The following is a 6,347-nucleotide window of genomic DNA, read 5'->3' on the forward strand; positions in this document are numbered from 1 at the left end:
ATTCAACACATTACCCCGAGCGCAACGACGGGTAGGAGCCCCGCTGAACTACTCATGGGCCGTCGCCTACGGTCTCACCTAGACCGGCTCCACCCGAATTACTCTGCCACGGCTCCCCCAGACTCTACAAGTAAGGTCCGGTCTTTCAGAGTAGGGGATTCAGTATACGCTCACAACTACACGGGGGGAACATTATGGATGCCGGCAAAGGTCATAGGCATCACGGGTCCACGATCGTATTTGCTAGAGCTAGAAGATGGGCGGAATTGGAAAAGGCACATCGATCAACTGCGGGGTCGCCTAGCACACTCCAACCTTAGAAATGAAGATGAAAGTTTCCTGTCTACGGAAAGTCAGCCACAAGAAAACCCCAGCATAGGAAACAACGACGCCGGCGAGCCAAGCGTGGAACAAGACTACACACACGTAGCAGAGCAACCCCCAGACAGCGCAGCCGAACAAACCCCTGAACGCCCGAGCAACGAAGGCACAAGACCTCCAGAACGGGAAATAGAAAAAGCACCCGATCCTGCAACTACTTCAAACCAACCCGCACCCAGTCCTGCAACCACTTCAAGCCAACCCGAACTACGACGTTCCTCCCGAGCAAGACAAACACCCACCTACCTAAAAGATTATGTTACCTACCGCAACGTCCCATCTAGGAGGGGAGGGGTGTTAGATATTAACATATATCGGGATAAGTCTTCCCTCTGGTCTGCTCCTACAGCGGGAAACAGGTATCCCTCTGATTGGTCGAGGGGCGTGCCCAATCCCTATAAAAGGGGAACCCTCCGACTACCAAACAAGCTGGATCACTATTACTACTAATAAAGAGCTGTTAAGTCACTTCGTGTCCGCAGTCTGTCTCTCGTTGCCCAGATCTAACAGAGTCCTTTGTAGGCAGCATCGCAAGTCTCCCGGTCTCTTCCCAGCCTTCAAAGTGACGCTGAGCTGTTTCCTCTCCGTCTGGACTCTCCCAGCCTCCGATCGTCTGAATGGGAGCCCTGGGGTAATAGTGATGCAAGAAATGGTCCTGGGGGGGCCTCTCTCAGCTCCTTTTTTATTTCTCTCATACATATTTTATAAGTGCCTGAAATGATGATGAATGCCCATCTCCCTCTGTTAAATAAAGTCTCTTTTCTGTGTGGTCTCCTATCCAATGAGATACTCGAGGTTATCCTAATGATTGAGAAATTTGCCTTAACTCTTTGTCAGCTGAATGGGAAAGGGGGAAGAAGAAGGGAAAGGGAAAAGGGAAACGGAGTAAAAAGGAAACAAACAGGAAGGGGAAAGGAAAGGGAAAAGGAAGCAGAAGGGAAATTGGAGGAAGAGAAAGGGGAAGAGAAAGGGGAAGAAGAACTGAAATAAACCCCTTCACCTTTCCTTCCCTTCGGATTATTTTGCAACTACAAATAACTGAAGAACAATCAGCCTGACCCGCTCACAACTTCAGAGATCAAACCAATCAGATCGCCTCTTCGGAAAAGACCCCCATGCAGCTCTCTTTGCTTCGTTTGTTGGTCTCCTTTCCTCCCCTCCCCCCCTTTCCCCGTCTTTTCCTTCCTCCCCTTTTCCTCCCTCATCAGCTGCCACGGAGTGCCTGGAGGAGCCTATTTGTGACGTCCTCTTATTACGTCACTCTTACACAGCTGAGCAAAACCCAGCCAGCCAGTCCAACTCAACCACCAACCCAAAATCCCCGGGAGCCTCGATCAGCCCCGGGAAGACGGAGTGGAAGAGAAAGGGATCCAGCGGGAGGGAGGAAGAGCTTCCTAGGGAGGCGGAGCTGTCTGAATGGCCGTCACGAAGGGCCACCTGCACATTCCCCGAGGGGCCCTTCTGGCCCTCCAGCTCCGCCCGCCTGCCAGGCTGAAGTCCGAAGGGAACCGGAGCGTCTTGGGGGCTGCGGAGTCCTTGGGGGGAGGCAGCAGAGGCAGCGGCCGCTGGAGCGCTCACGAGTCCCTAGGTGGGGCTGAAACCTTCGGCTAATGGGGAGGAAGGGCGCCCCCTGTGGGAAGGGGGGGGAGTTTTGGAACTCTTGGGCTGAGCGAAAGGAAAGGAGGAGCTGCGATTCTGGCAGGTAAGTAAAGGAGGGGGGGCTCTCTTCTTCTTCTTTGGGGGAGGAAAGAGGGAGGGAAATACTCACCTGTTGGCTGGCTGGCTCTTCTGCAGCCATCGCCCATCCAGGTGAGACCCTCCGCATCCCTCCTTTGTCTCATTAAAAGCTTCATATGTGGGGAGCCTGTTTCAAAGGACTACAAAGCCCCAGATCCTTTGAAGTTCGATGACAAATGTTTGATTTCTTCAGAGTAGATTAAATTTGGGGGACGACACAGATTACCCCCCCTTGGGTTAAAATGACTGATCAAGATTGAATGTGTGTGATTCATTGAGGGAATGTTTATCTCTGCCCTTCTCATCCTGGGGGTAATAATACTTCCACATTATAGAGTGTGAAGTAACATAAATATACTAAATAAATACATACGTTAAATAGGAAAATGAAACCAGTTGATGGGCTCAAGGTTTTTGTACAGATTTCAAACAGAGAGGAGTGTGTATTTATGACTCTGAATGTTTGCCAATAGAGATCATCCTTGCTTTACCCCAATTGAGAGGGGAAACTCTGTTGCTATGCAACACAATTAAGCAAGCCACCCCATGACTCCACCTTATAACTTCAGGTCAGCTTCTTCATTGACTGCTTGGTGGAAGTTAGTGGGGAAGCATGGAAATGGAAATCACATGACTGTGGGATGGGGGAGGGGGACACTCTAATAAATCCAAAGACTGTCCGTAATGTTACTTTTTCAGTGCTGTCATAACTGCTAAATAATGGCTAAACAGGGCAGTTGTTAAGTGAGAACTCTATGCTTGGGTCCAAGTCAAATTAGGAGAAATGTCAGAGGCAACTTTCAAGAATGACCAGCTAGGTACATCAGCAGATGTACCTTGTTCTCATTCCACCCGAGAGAAATGGATTGTGTTGTTCTACACCCCAGGAAAGCAATCCAGCACAACCTGTGAGCCCAGGAAGGCTGTGAAAGTAACTGGAAATGATGAATCTCTTTGCGTGGTATCTTACATGTACACTTCTGTTGAAGCTATACAATGACTGTCTTAAATACACACATTTAAAAGCCCTAATGTATGTCATCCTTACATGAATGAAAGGAAAGGTCTTCCCTGAATGTTTACAGATGAAGAGGGAGTGTAAGTTGCTACTGATTTTTCACTCTTGTAAATGGATTCCTTCCTCCCTCCCTCCCTCCCTTCCTTCCTTCTTTCCTTCCATGGGGTGAGAGGCAGACTTGATTTCACCATCTCTTTTCACTTGCTTTTTTCCTCACTTCTCTCTTTCTTTCTGTATCTGTGGTTTTTTTTTAACTCTGCAAAGTTCTGGTAACTAGTTTTTCATTAAAGTTGATTTTGTTCAACAGACTGGCTGCACTATTGCATCAGCCCTTTTCCAGTGATGCTCTTGAGCATTAGCTTTCAAAATAAAATATTTTTTTTCTTCCAACTCAGCCGGCAGCTATTTTTTTTAGATCTGTGACATGCTCAGGCATTAATGAGACTCAAAAAGGTTTAATGGTGGACAGGACCACCTGAAGCTAAAGGGGGAGATCTTTGTTATGTAGAATAGACGGACACAGATCTTAATGGCTCATTGCCAAAAGTGGAGGGGATGAGTTTCTTCCTCCCTTTTAGGGGAAATATTCTGCCCTTTAATATTTCCCAAAATATTTCATTTTCTAGGAGAGAGATGGGTGCTAACTTCCTACAGGAGAAACTGCTGGTTGTTATAACAGAAATCGCAAAATTGGATTTCTATACACATGGACACACACAAACAAATACATGAAGTTATATTTAATATTTGCAATTTAAGAAAGTTTTCCAAGTTTTTTAAAAAATGGAGTCTAATTGCTTTCTATTCTCCATAACTTACAGGAACACAACAGAAAAATCTCCAACTAATTGCAGAGAAGGAAGAGCTCTGCAAAGATTTGGAAGAGAGACTGAGAACTTTTAGATAGCAACCCCAGCTTTTCTTCCAGAATTTCATATTAAATTCTCGACAGCTTCTTTCCATGAACAAATATCCTCTAATGTTCTGAGTTGAATTGTGTTGTCTGGAACAAAGTTGGGGAAAATAAGAGGTGACTCTTTTCGACTTCTTCAAAACATAGGAAAACTACATTAATGAAAATGTAAGGCTATGTATAAAAAACAGACTATTGTTTAATTAGGCTTTATTTTAAACAAGCCTGATCATTCAAGTAAAAACCTAAGGGGGCTAATTTTATTCTGGTCTGGATATTTTAGAGAAGAAATTTTTCAAATGAAGCTTTGCAGATAGAAAATCTTAGAAGGGAGAACAATTGTCTCCTTTGCTTGGGTCTAAAGCAAGATGGGAGAAGGCAGAACTCCCCAAAGAAAACAAGGATCTGAAAGATGAACTTAACAGGTGAGAAATATTTAGACAGCAATCCTGACTTTCAAATTTCTTTATTAGAGCCCTGAGTCTAAATATAAACAAGCAATTGAATTCAAGATGTATTACGGTGTTTTATATATATGTACTGCATACGTGTATAAAGAAAACACAATAAGCATAATGTAAGTTTAGTCATCTTTGGGATCTCTGTGATGGTTGGCCTCTGTATTTTCCTGCACCAGGGAAGGGAAGTTGCTCCTGATCAAGGTTTAGTTACAGAGATAGTTACATAGATAGTTACACAGGTACATAGATAGTTGTATAGCTAGGTATATAGATAGATACAGAGAGACACAGGGAGAAAATCCATTCTGTAGATAAGCAGGACTTGGTTTTTAGTCTCGGGTATTTTTCTTCCTTCCTTGGGAGTTTGGCCTTGGGATGGAGAGTCTTGGAGGGAACCACCAACCATCCAAACCAGAAATTGACTCTTCTTCCTCCATCCCTTTTCTCTTTCAAAAATGGATCAAAAGGAGCTGATGTGGCCCTCCAGTGAGAGACCCCAGAACTTCCTTGGAGACCCCTGGAAAATGACATTGTTTGTCTTTCGGGTCTATTTATTCATTGGCCTCTGTGTTTTTCTTCACCAGTGCAAGTAAGGTGGCCCTGATCAAGGGAGTGGTGTCATCACAACCTGGGAGCCCTAAGAGACTGAAAGCTCCCCAAAATGTTGGTGGAACTAATAGGAGAAAAGATAGAATACTTCAGGTCTGGAAGGGACTTTGGAGGTCTTCTAGTCCAACCCCCAATCTTTTCTTGAAAACCTCCAGTAATAGAGCCCCCATTAAGAATAAGCCTTATTATCATTGTTACGAAAACAATGTAGCAGTCAGTATTTTACACTGTATACAAATATATTTTTAAATATTCCTTCGTTTCCTCTGACCCTTCCCTCCCTCTGATTCTGGGCTGCATCTGAACAGAGTTTCCTAAAGGAAAGCAGATTTCACATTCAAATCCTCCAGTTCTTTTTTTGCTCTTTAAACATTTTATCAATTACAAAATAAAATACAAAAATACAAAGTCAAGTGGGAAGAAACTGGTAGGGGGAAGAAGGGGGGAGAAAAATAAGGGGGGAAGGAGAATAGAAAAAAAAGAATTGGCTTCTGACTTCCTCTGTTGCAATAAAATAAAGCATTAAAATCAAACCTCAACTTTTTATTTTTCCATAATAATTTAAAGGACTTCTTAAAAGAAAGCAGATTTCGCATTCAAATCCTGAAGTTCTCAGGGAAGACAAAAATCCTGCCCCTCTTTCTCTCTAGTGGCTGCCTCTATTCCTGGCCCACCCCCTTTGTCATGACAACCCTGTAGCCAATCACAGGGGGGGGGGGAAGAGACGGTTGCCTGGGAGCTTCCCTGCCCTCAGCCTGATGGAGAAGAGGCTGAAGAAGCCAAGCCAAAGGGGGGGGGGGGGGATGAGGAAGAGACAAAACCTCCCAGAATTGCAGAGGGAGGAGGGCTTAAGCCCCCTACCCAGAAAAGGCTGCAATGAAGAGGGTCTCCTCAGCTGGGGGCTCTGAGAGCCTGGAGGGACCACAGGAGAACCCCCATCTTCCTCAGAGTCACGGAGGGTCTCCTCTTTTCCTCCAGGGCAACCCCAGATCCCCCTTGGAAGACCCAGCCCTACATGGCTTCTCTCCCACAGGAGCCTCTCCTGGAAAGACATGCAGCCCAAGCAAGGCTTGAGGAACCTCGGGGGCTACATCCCCCCAACATTCAACCCTGGGACCCATAAACCCATTTTCTTCCCAGGAATGCCCCAGAGCCCCCTCCTCCTTCCTGGCCATCCTGGGCCTTTTCTGTGGGTCTGGGGTTTGCTTTCCCCTGGGTGCCCCATGCA

Source organism: Natrix helvetica, assembly GCF_964273705.1.
Source record: "Natrix helvetica genome assembly, chromosome: 5".
Taxonomy (NCBI): Eukaryota; Metazoa; Chordata; class Lepidosauria; order Squamata; family Natricidae; genus Natrix; species Natrix helvetica.